The sequence below is a fragment of the Alligator mississippiensis genome, chromosome 14, assembly GCF_030867095.1.
Source record: "Alligator mississippiensis isolate rAllMis1 chromosome 14, rAllMis1, whole genome shotgun sequence".
Taxonomy (NCBI): Eukaryota; Metazoa; Chordata; order Crocodylia; family Alligatoridae; genus Alligator; species Alligator mississippiensis.
This window is the reverse complement of record NC_081837.1, coordinates 29067134-29080416: the sequence shown is the minus strand read 5'-3', so window position 1 is coordinate 29080416 and position 13283 is coordinate 29067134. Positions and strand designations below refer to the sequence as shown.

Here is a 13283-nt window from a genome sequence, read left to right as displayed (position 1 = left end):
ACCGTGACGATGACGAGGAGGATGACGTTCGTGGCCCGCCCGCCGAGCTGTGGCCCTGGGGCATTTGTGGTCTCTGCCTGCCTGTTGCAGGGCCAGGGACGGGGAGGACGCAGGCGACTGGCCAGGGGAGGCAGGGCTCTGGGGGATGCAGCGTGGTGGGGAAGGGGGTTGCGGGCGAGCGTGAAGGGAAGGGAGCGGAGGGCTTGGCTGTGCTCGCCAGGCCTGCGGAGGGGCGCAGGGCTGGGAGGGACCCTGTGCCAGGGCCTAGCTGGGCATACTTACCTGGCAGGGGAAGCACCGTGACCACGTAGGCGGGCTACCCAGGGCGAGGCCTGCCCCTTGCACTCCGGGCATGCTGACCCCTGCGATTTCCCCAAATGCGGGAAACTCGACTGCATAATTTGTGGTAGTGGGGGACTGCGTGCGCGCTTTCCCCCGCCTGCCTTGCTTGCGCGGTGCTAAAAGCAGCAGTGGAGGGTGGGACCGGCCCCGGCCTTGCAGAGACTGGCTCTTGGCATGTGGTACGGCACAGAGCAGGATACAGCTTTCGTCGGACGTCGTCGCCGCCGCCGCCGCCTCCTCAGAAGGTAGGGTTGGGGAAAGGTGGCCTGCAAGCTGAGCACCCGCCCTCCGGGCTCCTTGGAGGCCTTTGCAGCTGCCACCAGGGGGCGGCTGGCTGACTGGCAAGGGCCAGGCCCAGGCCCAGGCCCAGGCCCAGGCCAAAGACCAAGACCAAGACCAAGACCAGGCCCAGGCCCAGGCCCAGGCCCAGGCCGCCGACAAAGACAACCGTGACGATGACGAGGAGGATGACGTTCGTGGCCCGCCCGCCGAGCTGTGGCCCTGTGGCATTTGTGGTCTCTGCCTGCCTGTTGCAGGGCCAGGGACGGGGAGGACGCAGGCGACTGGCCAGGGGAGGCAGGGCTCTGGGGGATGCAGCGTGGTGGGGAAGGGGGTTGCGGGCGAGCGTGAAGGGAAGGGAGCGGAGGGCTTGGCTGTGCTCGCCAGGCCTGCGGAGGGGCGCAGGGCTGGGAGGGACCCTGTGCCAGGGCCTAGCTGGGCATACTTACCTGGCAGGGGAAGCACCGTGACCACGTAGGCGGGCTACCCAGGGCGAGGCCTGCCCCTTGCACTCCGGGCATGCTGACCCCTGCGATTTCCCCAAATGCGGGAAACTCGACTGCATAATTTGTGGTAGTGGGGGACTGCGTGCGCGCTTTCCCCCGCCTGCCTTGCTTGCGCGGTGCTAAAAGCAGCAGTGGAGGGTGGGACCGGCCCCGGCGTTGCAGAGACTGGCTCTTGGCATGTGGTACGGCACAGGGCAGGATACAGCTTTCGTCGGACGTCGTCGTCGCTGCCGCCGCCGCCTCCTCAGAAGGTAGGGTCGGGGAAAGGTGGCCTGCAAGCTGAGCACCCGCCCGCCGGGCTCCTTGGAGGCCTTTGGAGCTACCACCAGGGGGCGGTTGGCTGGCGGGCAAGGGCCAGGCCCAGGCCCAGGCCCAGGCCCAGGCCCAAGACCAAGACCAAGACCAAGACCAGGCCCAGGCCCAGGCCCAGGCCCAGGCCGCCGACAAAGACAACCGTGACGATGACGAGGAGGATGACGTTCGTGGCCCGCCCGCCGAGCTGTGGCCCTGGGGCATTTGTGGTCTCTGCCTGCCTGTTGCAGGGCCAGGGACGGGGAGGACGCAGGCGACTGGCCAGGGGAGGCAGGGCTCTGGGGGATGCAGCGTGGTGGGGAAGGGGGTTGCGGGCGAGCGTGAAGGGAAGGGAGCGGAGGGCTTGGCTGTGCTCGCCAGGCCTGCGGAGGGGCGCAGGGCTGGGAGGGACCCTGTGCCAGGGCCTAGCTGGGCATACTTACCTGGCAGGGGAAGCACCGTGACCACGTAGGCGGGCTACCCAGGGCGAGGCCTGCCCCTTGCACTCCGGGCATGCTGACCCCTGCGATTTCCCCAAATGCGGGAAACTCGACTGCATAATTTGTGGTAGTGGGGGACTGCGTGCGCGCTTTCCCCCGCCTGCCTTGCTTGCGCGGTGCTAAAAGCAGCAGTGGAGGGTGGGACCGGCCCCGGAGTTGCAGAGACTGGCTCTTGGCATGTGGTACGGCACAGGGCAGGATACAGCTTTGGTCGGACGTCGTCGTCGTCGCCGCCGCCGCCGCCTCCTCAGAAGGTAGGGTCGGGGAAAGGTGGCCTGCAAGCTGAGCACCCGCCCGCCGGGCTCCTTGGAGGCCTTTGCAGCTGCCACCAGGGGGCGGCTGGCTGACTGGCAAGGGCCAGGCCCAGGCCCAGGCCCAGGCCCAGGCCCAAGACCAAGACCAAGACCAGGCCCAGGCCCAGGCCCAGGCCCAGGCCGCCGACAAAGACAACCGTGACGATGACGAGGAGGATGACGTTCGTGGCCCGCCCGCCGAGCTGTGGCCCTGGGGCATTTGTGGTCTCTGCCTGCCTGTTGCAGGGCCAGGGACGGGGAGGACGCAGGCGACTGGCCAGGGGAGGCAGGGCTCTGGGGGATGCAGCGTGGTGGGGAAGGGGGTTGCGGGCGAGCGTGAAGGGAAGGGAGCGGAGGGCTTGGCTGTGCTCGCCAGGCCTGCGGAGGGGCGCAGGGCTGGGAGGGACCCTGTGCCAGGGCCTAGCTGGGCATACTTACCTGGCAGGGGAAGCACCGTGACCACGTAGGCGGGCTACCCAGGGCGAGGCCTGCCCCTTGCACTCCGGGCATGCTGACCCCTGCGATTTCCCCAAATGCGGGAAACTCGACTGCATAATTTGTGGTAGTGGGGGACTGCGTGCGCGCTTTCCCCCGCCTGCCTTGCTTGCGCGGTGCTAAAAGCAGCAGTGGAGGGTGGGACCGGCCCCGGCGTTGCAGAGACTGGCTCTTGGCATGTGGTACGGCACAGGGCAGGATACAGCTTTCGTCGGATGTCGTCGTCGCCGCCGCCGCCGCCTCCTCAGAAGGTAGGGTCGGGGAAAGGTGGCCTGCAAGCTGAGCACCCGCCCGCCGGGCTCCTTGGAGGCCTTTGCAGCTGCCACCAGGGGGCGGCTGGCTGACTGGCAAGGGCCAGGCCCAGGCCCAGGCCCAGGCCCAGGCCCAAGACCAAGACCAAGACCAGGCCCAGGCCCAGGCCCAGGCCCAGGCCGCCGACAAAGACAACCGTGACGATGACGAGGAGGATGACGTTCGTGGCCCGCCCGCCGAGCTGTGGCCCTGGGGCATTTGTGGTCTCTGCCTGCCTGTTGCAGGGCCAGGGACGGGGAGGACGCAGGCGACTGGCCAGGGGAGGCAGGGCTCTGGGGGATGCAGCGTGGTGGGGAAGGGGGTTGCGGGCGAGCGTGAAGGGAAGGGAGCGGAGGGCTTGGCTGTGCTCGCCAGGCCTGCGGAGGGGCGCAGGGCTGGGAGGGACCCTGTGCCAGGGCCTAGCTGGGCATACTTACCTGGCAGGGGAAGCACCGTGACCACGTAGGCGGGCTACCCAGGGCGAGGCCTGCCCCTTGCACTCCGGGCATGCTGACCCCTGCGATTTCCCCAAATGCGGGAAACTCGACTGCATAATTTGTGGTAGTGGGGGACTGCGTGCGCGCTTTCCCCCGCCTGCCTTGCTTGCGCGATGCTAAAAGCAGCAGTGGAGGGTGGGACCGGCCCCGGCCTTGCAGAGACTGGCTCTTGGCATGTGGCACGGCACAGGGCGGGATACAGCTTTCGTCGGACGTCGTCGTCGCCGCTGCCGCCGCCTCCTCAGAAGGTAGGGTCGGGGAAAGGTGGCCTGCAAGCTGAGCACCTGCCCGCCGGGCTCCTTGGAGGCCTTGGGAGCTACCACCAGGGGGCGGTTGGCTGGCGGGCAAGGGCCAGGCCCAGGCCCAGGCCCAGGCCCAGGCCGCCCACAAAGACAACCGTGACGATGACGAGGAGGATGACGTTCGTGGCCCGCCCACCGAGCTGTGGCCCTGGGGCATTTGTGGTCTCTGCCTGCCTGTTGCAGGGCCAGGGACGGGGAGGACGCAGGCGACTGGCCAGGGGAGGCAGGGCTCTGGGGGATGCAGCGTGGTGGGGAAGGGGGTTGCGGGCGAGCGTGAAGGGAAGGGAGCGGAGGGCTTGGCTGTGCTCGCCAGGCCTTCGGAGGGGCGCAGGGCTGGGAGGGACCCTGTGCCAGGGCCTAGCTGGGCATACTTACCTGGCAGGGGAAGCACCGTGACCACGTAGGCGGGCTACCCAGGGCGAGGCCTGCCCCTTGCACTCCGGGCATGCTGACCCATGCGATTTCCCCAAATGCGGGAAACTCGACTGCATAATTTGTGGTAGTGGGGGACTGCGTGCGCGCTTTCCCCCGCCTGCCTTGCTTGCGCGGTGCTAAAAGCAGCAGTGGAGGGTGGGACCGGCCCCGGCCTTGCAGAGACTGGCTCTTGGCATGTGGTACGGCACAGAGCAGGATACAGCTTTCGTCGGACGTCGTCGTCGCTGCCGCCGCCGCCTCCTCAGAAGTCAGGGTCGGGGAAAGGTGGCCTGCAAGCTGAGCACCCGCCCGCCGGGCTCCTTGGAGGCCTTTGCAGCTGCCACCAGGGGGCGGCTGGCTGACTGGCAAGGGCCAGGCCCAGGCCCAGGCCCAGGCCCAGGCCCAAGACCAAGACCAAGACCAGGCCCAGGCCCAGGCCCAGGCCCAGGCCGCCGACAAAGACAACCGTGACGATGACGAGGAGGATGACGTTCGTGGCCCGCCCGCCGAGCTGTGGCCCTGGGGCATTTGTGGTCTCTGCCTGCCTGTTGCAGGGCCAGGGACGGGGAGGACGCAGGCGACTGGCCAGGGGAGGCAGGGCTCTGGGGGATGCAGCGTGGTGGGGAAGGGGGTTGCGGGCGAGCGTGAAGGGAAGGGAGCGGAGGGCTTGGCTGTGCTCGCCAGGCCTGCGGAGGGGCGCAGGGCTGGGAGGGACCCTGTGCCAGGGCCTAGCTGGGCATACTTACCTGGCAGGGGAAGCACCGTGACCACGTAGGCGGGCTACCCAGGGCGAGGCCTGCCCCTTGCACTCCGGGCATGCTGACCCCTGCGATTTCCCCAAATGCGGGAAACTCGACTGCATAATTTGTGGTAGTGGGGGACTGCGTGCGCGCTTTCCCCCGCCTGCCTTGCTTGCGCGATGCTAAAAGCAGCAGTGGAGGGTGGGACCGGCCCCGGCCTTGCAGAGACTGGCTCTTGGCATGTGGCACGGCACAGGGCGGGATACAGCTTTCGTCGGACGTCGTCGTCGCCGCTGCCGCCGCCTCCTCAGAAGGTAGGGTCGGGGAAAGGTGGCCTGCAAGCTGAGCACCTGCCCGCCGGGCTCCTTGGAGGCCTTTGGAGCTACCACCAGGGGGCGGTTGGCTGGCGGGCAAGGGCCAGGCCCAGGCCCAGGCCCAGGCCCAGGCCGCCCACAAAGACAACCGTGACGATGACGAGGAGGATGACGTTCGTGGCCCGCCCACCGAGCTGTGGCCCTGGGGCATTTGTGGTCTCTGCCTGCCTGTTGCAGGGCCAGGGACGGGGAGGACGCAGGCGACTGGCCAGGGGAGGCAGGGCTCTGGGGGATGCAGCGTGGTGGGGAAGGGGGTTGCGGGCGAGCGTGAAGGGAAGGGAGCGGAGGGCTTGGCTGTGCTCGCCAGGCCTTCGGAGGGGCGCAGGGCTGGGAGGGACCCTGTGCCAGGGCCTAGCTGGGCATACTTACCTGGCAGGGGAAGCACCGTGACCACGTAGGCGGGCTACCCAGGGCGAGGCCTGCCCCTTGCACTCCGGGCATGCTGACCCATGCGATTTCCCCAAATGCGGGAAACTCGACTGCATAATTTGTGGTAGTGGGGGACTGCGTGCGCGCTTTCCCCCGCCTGCCTTGCTTGCGCGGTGCTAAAAGCAGCAGTGGAGGGTGGGACCGGCCCCGGCCTTGCAGAGACTGGCTCTTGGCATGTGGTACGGCACAGAGCAGGATACAGCTTTCGTCGGACGTCGTCGTCGCTGCCGCCGCCGCCTCCTCAGAAGTCAGGGTCGGGGAAAGGTGGCCTGCAAGCTGAGCACCCGCCCGCCGGGCTCCTTGGAGGCCTTTGCAGCTGCCACCAGGGGGCGGCTGGCTGACTGGCAAGGGCCAGGCCCAGGCCCAGGCCCAGGCCCAGGCCCAAGACCAAGACCAAGACCAAGACCAGGCCCAGGCCCAGGCCCAGGCCCAGGCCGCCGACAAAGACAACCGTGACGATGACGAGGAGGATGACGTTCGTGGCCCGCCCGCCGAGCTGTGGCCCTGGGGCATTTGTGGTCTCTGCCTGCCTGTTGCAGGGCCAGGGACGGGGAGGACGCAGGCGACTGGCCAGGGGAGGCAGGGCTCTGGGGGATGCAGCGTGGTGGGGAAGGGGGTTGCGGGCGAGCGTGAAGGGAAGGGAGCGGAGGGCTTGGCTGTGCTCGCCAGGCCTGCGGAGGGGCGCAGGGCTGGGAGGGACCCTGTGCCAGGGCCTAGCTGGGCATACTTACCTGGCAGGGGAAGCACCGTGACCACGTAGGCGGGCTACCCAGGGCGAGGCCTGCCCCTTGCACTCCGGGCATGCTGACCCCTGCGATTTCCCCAAATGCGGGAAACTCGACTGCATAATTTGTGGTAGTGGGGGACTGCGTGCGCGCTTTCCCCCGCCTGCCTTGCTTGCGCGGTGCTAAAAGCAGCAGTGGAGGGTGGGACCGGCCCCGGCGTTGCAGAGACTGGCTCTTGGCATGTGGTACGGCACAGGGCAGGATACAGCTTTCGTCGGACGTCGTCGTCGTCGCCGCCGCCGCCGCCTCCTCAGAAGGTAGAATCGGGGAAAGGTGGCCTGCAAGCTGAGCACCTGCCCGCCGGGCTCCTTGGAGGCCTTTGGAGCTACCACCAGGGGGCGGTTGGCTGGCGGGCAAGGGCCAGGCCCAGGCCCAGGCCCAGGCCCAGGCCGCCCACAAAGACAACCGTGACGATGACGAGGAGGATGACGTTCGTGGCCCGCCCACCGAGCTGTGGCCCTGGGGCATTTGTGGTCTCTGCCTGCCTGTTGCAGGGCCAGGGACGGGGAGGACGCAGGCGACTGGCCAGGGGAGGCAGGGCTCTGGGGGATGCAGCGTGGTGGGGAAGGGGGTTGCGGGCGAGCGTGAAGGGAAGGGAGCGGAGGGCTTGGCTGTGCTCGCCAGGCCTTCGGAGGGGCGCAGGGCTGGGAGGGACCCTGTGCCAGGGCTTGGCTGGGCATACTTACCTGGCAGGGGAAGCACCGTGACCACGTAGGCGGGCTACCCAGGGCGAGGCCTGCCCCTTGCACTCCGGGCATGCTGACCCCTGCGATTTCCCCAAATGCGGGAAACTCGACTGCATAATTTGTGGTAGTGGGGGACTGCGTGCGCGCTTTCCCCCGCCTGCCTTGCTTGCGCGGTTCTAAAAGCAGCAGTGGAGGGTGGGACCGGCCCCGGCGTTGCAGAGACTGGCTCTTGGCATGTGGTACGGCACAGGGCAGGATACAGCTTTCGTCGGACGTCGCCGCCGCCGCCGCCTCCTCAGAAGGTAGGGTCGGGGAAAGGTGGCCTGCAAGCTGAGCACCCGCCCGCCGGGCTCCTTGGAGGCCTTTGCAGCTGCCACCAGGGGGCGGCTGGCTGACTGGCAAGGGCCAGGCCCAGGCCCAGGCCCAGGCCCAGGCCCAAGACCAAGACCAGGCCCAGGCCCAGGCCCAGGCCCAGGCCGCCGACAAAGACAACCGTGACGATGACGAGGAGGATGACGTTCGTGGCCCGCCCGCCGAGCTGTGGCCCTGGGGCATTTGTGGTCTCTGCCTGCCTGTTGCAGGGCCAGGGACGGGGAGGACGCAGGCGACTGGCCAGGGGAGGCAGGGCTCTGGGGGATGCAGCGTGGTGGGGAAGGGGGTTGCGGGCGAGCGTGAAGGGAAGGGAGCGGAGGGCTTGGCTGTGCTCGCCAGGCCTGCGGAGGGGCGCAGGGCTGGGAGGGACCCTGTGCCAGGGCCTAGCTGGGCATACTTACCTGGCAGGGGAAGCACCGTGACCACGTAGGCGGGCTACCCAGGGCGAGGCCTGCCCCTTGCACTCCGGGCATGCTGACCCCTGCGATTTCCCCAAATGCGGGAAACTCGACTGCATAATTTGTGGTAGTGGGGGACTGCGTGCGCGCTTTCCCCCGCCTGCCTTGCTTGCGCGGTGCTAAAAGCAGCAGTGGAGGGTGGGACCGGCCCCGGAGTTGCAGAGACTGGCTCTTGGCATGTGGTACGGCACAGGGCAGGATACAGCTTTGGTCGGACGTCGTCGTCGTCGCCGCCGCCGCCGCCTCCTCAGAAGGTAGGGTCGGGGAAAGGTGGCCTGCAAGCTGAGCACCCGCCCGCCGGGCTCCTTGGAGGCCTTTGCAGCTGCCACCAGGGGGCGGCTGGCTGACTGGCAAGGGCCAGGCCCAGGCCCAGGCCCAGGCCCAGGCCCAAGACCAAGACCAAGACCAGGCCCAGGCCCAGGCCCAGGCCCAGGCCGCCGACAAAGACAACCGTGACGATGACGAGGAGGATGACGTTCGTGGCCCGCCCGCCGAGCTGTGGCCCTGGGGCATTTGTGGTCTCTGCCTGCCTGTTGCAGGGCCAGGGACGGGGAGGACGCAGGCGACTGGCCAGGGGAGGCAGGGCTCTGGGGGATGCAGCGTGGTGGGGAAGGGGGTTGCGGGCGAGCGTGAAGGGAAGGGAGCGGAGGGCTTGGCTGTGCTCGCCAGGCCTGCGGAGGGGCGCAGGGCTGGGAGGGACCCTGTGCCAGGGCCTAGCTGGGCATACTTACCTGGCAGGGGAAGCACCGTGACCACGTAGGCGGGCTACCCAGGGCGAGGCCTGCCCCTTGCACTCCGGGCATGCTGACCCCTGCGATTTCCCCAAATGCGGGAAACTCGACTGCATAATTTGTGGTAGTGGGGGACTGCGTGCGCGCTTTCCCCTGCCTGCCTTGCTTGCGCGGTGCTAAAAGCAGCAGTGGAGGGTGGGACCGGCCCCGGCCTTGCAGAGACTGGCTCTTGGCATGTGGTACGGCACAGGGCAGGATACAGCTTTCGTCGGACGTCGTCGTCGCTGCCGCCGCCGCCTCCTCAGAAGGTAGGGTCGGGGAAAGGTGGCCTGCAAGCTGAGCACCCGCCCGCCGGGCTCCTTGGAGGCCTTTGCAGCTGCCACCAGGGGGCGGCTGGCTGACTGGCAAGGGCCAGGCCCAGGCCCAGGCCCAGGCCCAAGACCAAGACCAAGACCAGGCCCAGGCCCAGGCCCAGGCCCAGGCCCAGGCCCAGGCCGCCGACAAAGACAACCGTGACGATGACGAGGAGGATGACGTTCGTGGCCCGCCCGCCGAGCTGTGGCCCTGGGGCATTTGTGGTCTCTGCCTGCCTGTTGCAGGGCCAGGGACGGGGAGGACGCAGGCGACTGGCCAGGGGAGGCAGGGCTCTGGGGGATGCAGCGTGGTGGGGAAGGGGGTTGCGGGCGAGCGTGAAGGGAAGGGAGCGGAGGGCTTGGCTGTGCTCGCCAGGCCTGCGGAGGGGCGCAGGGCTGGGAGGGACCCTGTGCCAGGGCCTAGCTGGGCATACTTACCTGGCAGGGGAAGCACCGTGACCACGTAGGCGGGCTACCCAGGGCGAGGCCTGCCCCTTGCACTCCGGGCATGCTGACCCCTGCGATTTCCCCAAATGCGGGAAACTCGACTGCATAATTTGTGGTAGTGGGGGACTGCGTGCGCGCTTTCCCCCGCCTGCCTTGCTTGCGCGATGCTAAAAGCAGCAGTGGAGGGTGGGACCGGCCCCGGCCTTGCAGAGACTGGCTCTTGGCATGTGGCACGGCACAGGGCGGGATACAGCTTTCGTCGGACGTCGTCGTCGCCGCTGCCGCCGCCTCCTCAGAAGGTAGGGTCGGGGAAAGGTGGCCTGCAAGCTGAGCACCTGCCCGCCGGGCTCCTTGGAGGCCTTGGGAGCTACCACCAGGGGGCGGTTGGCTGGCGGGCAAGGGCCAGGCCCAGGCCCAGGCCCAGGCCCAGGCCGCCCACAAAGACAACCGTGACGATGACGAGGAGGATGACGTTCGTGGCCCGCCCACCGAGCTGTGGCCCTGGGGCATTTGTGGTCTCTGCCTGCCTGTTGCAGGGCCAGGGACGGGGAGGACGCAGGCGACTGGCCAGGGGAGGCAGGGCTCTGGGGGATGCAGCGTGGTGGGGAAGGGGGTTGCGGGCGAGCGTGAAGGGAAGGGAGCGGAGGGCTTGGCTGTGCTCGCCAGGCCTTCGGAGGGGCGCAGGGCTGGGAGGGACCCTGTGCCAGGGCCTAGCTGGGCATACTTACCTGGCAGGGGAAGCACCGTGACCACGTAGGCGGGCTACCCAGGGCGAGGCCTGCCCCTTGCACTCCGGGCATGCTGACCCATGCGATTTCCCCAAATGCGGGAAACTCGACTGCATAATTTGTGGTAGTGGGGGACTGCGTGCGCGCTTTCCCCCGCCTGCCTTGCTTGCGCGGTGCTAAAAGCAGCAGTGGAGGGTGGGACCGGCCCCGGCCTTGCAGAGACTGGCTCTTGGCATGTGGTACGGCACAGAGCAGGATACAGCTTTCGTCGGACGTCGTCGTCGCTGCCGCCGCCGCCTCCTCAGAAGTCAGGGTCGGGGAAAGGTGGCCTGCAAGCTGAGCACCCGCCCGCCGGGCTCCTTGGAGGCCTTTGCAGCTGCCACCAGGGGGCGGCTGGCTGACTGGCAAGGGCCAGGCCCAGGCCCAGGCCCAGGCCCAGGCCCAAGACCAAGACCAAGACCAAGACCAGGCCCAGGCCCAGGCCCAGGCCCAGGCCGCCGACAAAGACAACCGTGACGATGACGAGGAGGATGACGTTCGTGGCCCGCCCGCCGAGCTGTGGCCCTGGGGCATTTGTGGTCTCTGCCTGCCTGTTGCAGGGCCAGGGACGGGGAGGACGCAGGCGACTGGCCAGGGGAGGCAGGGCTCTGGGGGATGCAGCGTGGTGGGGAAGGGGGTTGCGGGCGAGCGTGAAGGGAAGGGAGCGGAGGGCTTGGCTGTGCTCGCCAGGCCTGCGGAGGGGCGCAGGGCTGGGAGGGACCCTGTGCCAGGGCCTAGCTGGGCATACTTACCTGGCAGGGGAAGCACCGTGACCACGTAGGCGGGCTACCCAGGGCGAGGCCTGCCCCTTGCACTCCGGGCATGCTGACCCCTGCGATTTCCCCAAATGCGGGAAACTCGACTGCATAATTTGTGGTAGTGGGGGACTGCGTGCGCGCTTTCCCCCGCCTGCCTTGCTTGCGCGGTGCTAAAAGCAGCAGTGGAGGGTGGGACCGGCCCCGGCGTTGCAGAGACTGGCTCTTGGCATGTGGTACGGCACAGGGCAGGATACAGCTTTCGTCGGACGTCGTCGTCGCCGCCGCCGCCGCCTCCTCAGAAGGTAGGGTCGGGGAAAGGTGGCCTGCAAGCTGAGCACCCGCCCGCCGGGCTCCTTGGAGGCCTTTGCAGCTGCCACCAGGGGGCGGCTGGCTGACTGGCAAGGGCCAGGCCCAGGCCCAGGCCCAGGCCCAGGCCCAAGACCAAGACCAAGACCAGGCCCAGGCCCAGGCCCAGGCCCAGGCCGCCGACAAAGACAACCGTGACGATGACGAGGAGGATGACGTTCGTGGCCCGCCCGCCGAGCTGTGGCCCTGGGGCATTTGTGGTCTCTGCCTGCCTGTTGCAGGGCCAGGGACGGGGAGGACGCAGGCGACTGGCCAGGGGAGGCAGGGCTCTGGGGGATGCAGCGTGGTGGGGAAGGGGGTTGCGGGCGAGCGTGAAGGGAAGGGAGCGGAGGGCTTGGCTGTGCTCGCCAGGCCTGCGGAGGGGCGCAGGGCTGGGAGGGACCCTGTGCCAGGGCCTAGCTGGGCATACTTACCTGGCAGGGGAAGCACCGTGACCACGTAGGCGGGCTACCCAGGGCGAGGCCTGCCCCTTGCACTCCGGGCATGCTGACCCCTGCGATTTCCCCAAATGCGGGAAACTCGACTGCATAATTTGTGGTAGTGGGGGACTGCGTGCGCGCTTTCCCCCGCCTGCCTTGCTTGCGCGATGCTAAAAGCAGCAGTGGAGGGTGGGACCGGCCCCGGCCTTGCAGAGACTGGCTCTTGGCATGTGGCACGGCACAGGGCGGGATACAGCTTTCGTCGGACGTCGTCGTCGCCGCTGCCGCCGCCTCCTCAGAAGGTAGGGTCGGGGAAAGGTGGCCTGCAAGCTGAGCACCTGCCCGCCGGGCTCCTTGGAGGCCTTTGGAGCTACCACCAGGGGGCGGTTGGCTGGCGGGCAAGGGCCAGGCCCAGGCCCAGGCCCAGGCCCAGGCCGCCCACAAAGACAACCGTGACGATGACGAGGAGGATGACGTTCGTGGCCCGCCCACCGAGCTGTGGCCCTGGGGCATTTGTGGTCTCTGCCTGCCTGTTGCAGGGCCAGGGACGGGGAGGACGCAGGCGACTGGCCAGGGGAGGCAGGGCTCTGGGGGATGCAGCGTGGTGGGGAAGGGGGTTGCGGGCGAGCGTGAAGGGAAGGGAGCGGAGGGCTTGGCTGTGCTCGCCAGGCCTTCGGAGGGGCGCAGGGCTGGGAGGGACCCTGTGCCAGGGCCTAGCTGGGCATACTTACCTGGCAGGGGAAGCACCGTGACCACGTAGGCGGGCTACCCAGGGCGAGGCCTGCCCCTTGCACTCCGGGCATGCTGACCCATGCGATTTCCCCAAATGCGGGAAACTCGACTGCATAATTTGTGGTAGTGGGGGACTGCGTGCGCGCTTTCCCCCGCCTGCCTTGCTTGCGCGGTGCTAAAAGCAGCAGTGGAGGGTGGGACCGGCCCCGGCCTTGCAGAGACTGGCTCTTGGCATGTGGTACGGCACAGAGCAGGATACAGCTTTCGTCGGACGTCGTCGTCGCTGCCGCCGCCGCCTCCTCAGAAGTCAGGGTCGGGGAAAGGTGGCCTGCAAGCTGAGCACCCGCCCGCCGGGCTCCTTGGAGGCCTTTGCAGCTGCCACCAGGGGGCGGCTGGCTGACTGGCAAGGGCCAGGCCCAGGCCCAGGCCCAGGCCCAGGCCCAAGACCAAGACCAAGACCAGGCCCAGGCCCAGGCCCAGGCCCAGGCCGCCGACAAAGACAACCGTGACGATGACGAGGAGGATGACGTTCGTGGCCCGCCCGCCGAGCTGTGGCCCTGGGGCATTTGTGGTCTCTGCCTGCCTGTTGCAGGGCCAGGGACGGGGAGGACGCAGGCGACTGGCCAGGGGAGGCAGGGCTCTGGGGGATGCAGCGT

At 68.4% G+C, this 13283-nt stretch overlaps 17 non-coding genes across 17 annotated transcripts; all 17 read left to right on the top strand.

Moving 5' to 3' along the window:
* The first annotated feature begins 274 nt into the window (after window positions 1-274).
* Window positions 275-438, top strand: LOC132245089 (U1 spliceosomal RNA). Its single transcript, XR_009456921.1, has one exon. It is a non-coding gene; the product is annotated as a U1 spliceosomal RNA (small nuclear RNA).
* Window positions 439-1062: 624 nt separating this feature from the next.
* LOC132245088 (U1 spliceosomal RNA) lies at window positions 1063-1226 on the top strand. Its single transcript, XR_009456920.1, has one exon. It is a non-coding gene; the product is annotated as a U1 spliceosomal RNA (small nuclear RNA).
* A 627-nt stretch (window positions 1227-1853) lies between these two features.
* On the top strand, window positions 1854-2017 carry LOC132245087 (U1 spliceosomal RNA). The gene has a single exon (XR_009456918.1). It is a non-coding gene; the product is annotated as a U1 spliceosomal RNA (small nuclear RNA).
* A 624-nt stretch (window positions 2018-2641) lies between these two features.
* LOC132245086 (U1 spliceosomal RNA) lies at window positions 2642-2805 on the top strand. The gene has a single exon (XR_009456917.1). It is a non-coding gene; the product is annotated as a U1 spliceosomal RNA (small nuclear RNA).
* A 621-nt stretch (window positions 2806-3426) lies between these two features.
* Window positions 3427-3590, top strand: LOC132245085 (U1 spliceosomal RNA). The gene has a single exon (XR_009456916.1). It is a non-coding gene; the product is annotated as a U1 spliceosomal RNA (small nuclear RNA).
* Window positions 3591-4163: 573 nt separating this feature from the next.
* LOC132245234 (U1 spliceosomal RNA) lies at window positions 4164-4327 on the top strand. Its single transcript, XR_009457065.1, has one exon. It is a non-coding gene; the product is annotated as a U1 spliceosomal RNA (small nuclear RNA).
* A 621-nt stretch (window positions 4328-4948) lies between these two features.
* LOC132245084 (U1 spliceosomal RNA) lies at window positions 4949-5112 on the top strand. The gene has a single exon (XR_009456915.1). It is a non-coding gene; the product is annotated as a U1 spliceosomal RNA (small nuclear RNA).
* Window positions 5113-5685: 573 nt separating this feature from the next.
* Window positions 5686-5849, top strand: LOC132245233 (U1 spliceosomal RNA). Its single transcript, XR_009457064.1, has one exon. It is a non-coding gene; the product is annotated as a U1 spliceosomal RNA (small nuclear RNA).
* A 627-nt stretch (window positions 5850-6476) lies between these two features.
* LOC132245083 (U1 spliceosomal RNA) lies at window positions 6477-6640 on the top strand. The gene has a single exon (XR_009456914.1). It is a non-coding gene; the product is annotated as a U1 spliceosomal RNA (small nuclear RNA).
* Window positions 6641-7216: 576 nt separating this feature from the next.
* LOC132245081 (U1 spliceosomal RNA) lies at window positions 7217-7380 on the top strand. Its single transcript, XR_009456911.1, has one exon. It is a non-coding gene; the product is annotated as a U1 spliceosomal RNA (small nuclear RNA).
* A 609-nt stretch (window positions 7381-7989) lies between these two features.
* On the top strand, window positions 7990-8153 carry LOC132245080 (U1 spliceosomal RNA). Its single transcript, XR_009456910.1, has one exon. It is a non-coding gene; the product is annotated as a U1 spliceosomal RNA (small nuclear RNA).
* A 624-nt stretch (window positions 8154-8777) lies between these two features.
* On the top strand, window positions 8778-8941 carry LOC132245173 (U1 spliceosomal RNA). Its single transcript, XR_009457005.1, has one exon. It is a non-coding gene; the product is annotated as a U1 spliceosomal RNA (small nuclear RNA).
* Window positions 8942-9568: 627 nt separating this feature from the next.
* LOC132245079 (U1 spliceosomal RNA) lies at window positions 9569-9732 on the top strand. Its single transcript, XR_009456909.1, has one exon. It is a non-coding gene; the product is annotated as a U1 spliceosomal RNA (small nuclear RNA).
* Window positions 9733-10305: 573 nt separating this feature from the next.
* LOC132245232 (U1 spliceosomal RNA) lies at window positions 10306-10469 on the top strand. The gene has a single exon (XR_009457063.1). It is a non-coding gene; the product is annotated as a U1 spliceosomal RNA (small nuclear RNA).
* A 627-nt stretch (window positions 10470-11096) lies between these two features.
* LOC132245078 (U1 spliceosomal RNA) lies at window positions 11097-11260 on the top strand. The gene has a single exon (XR_009456908.1). It is a non-coding gene; the product is annotated as a U1 spliceosomal RNA (small nuclear RNA).
* Window positions 11261-11881: 621 nt separating this feature from the next.
* Window positions 11882-12045, top strand: LOC132245076 (U1 spliceosomal RNA). The gene has a single exon (XR_009456907.1). It is a non-coding gene; the product is annotated as a U1 spliceosomal RNA (small nuclear RNA).
* Window positions 12046-12618: 573 nt separating this feature from the next.
* Window positions 12619-12782, top strand: LOC132245231 (U1 spliceosomal RNA). The gene has a single exon (XR_009457062.1). It is a non-coding gene; the product is annotated as a U1 spliceosomal RNA (small nuclear RNA).
* The last annotated feature ends 501 nt before the right edge of the window (window positions 12783-13283 follow it).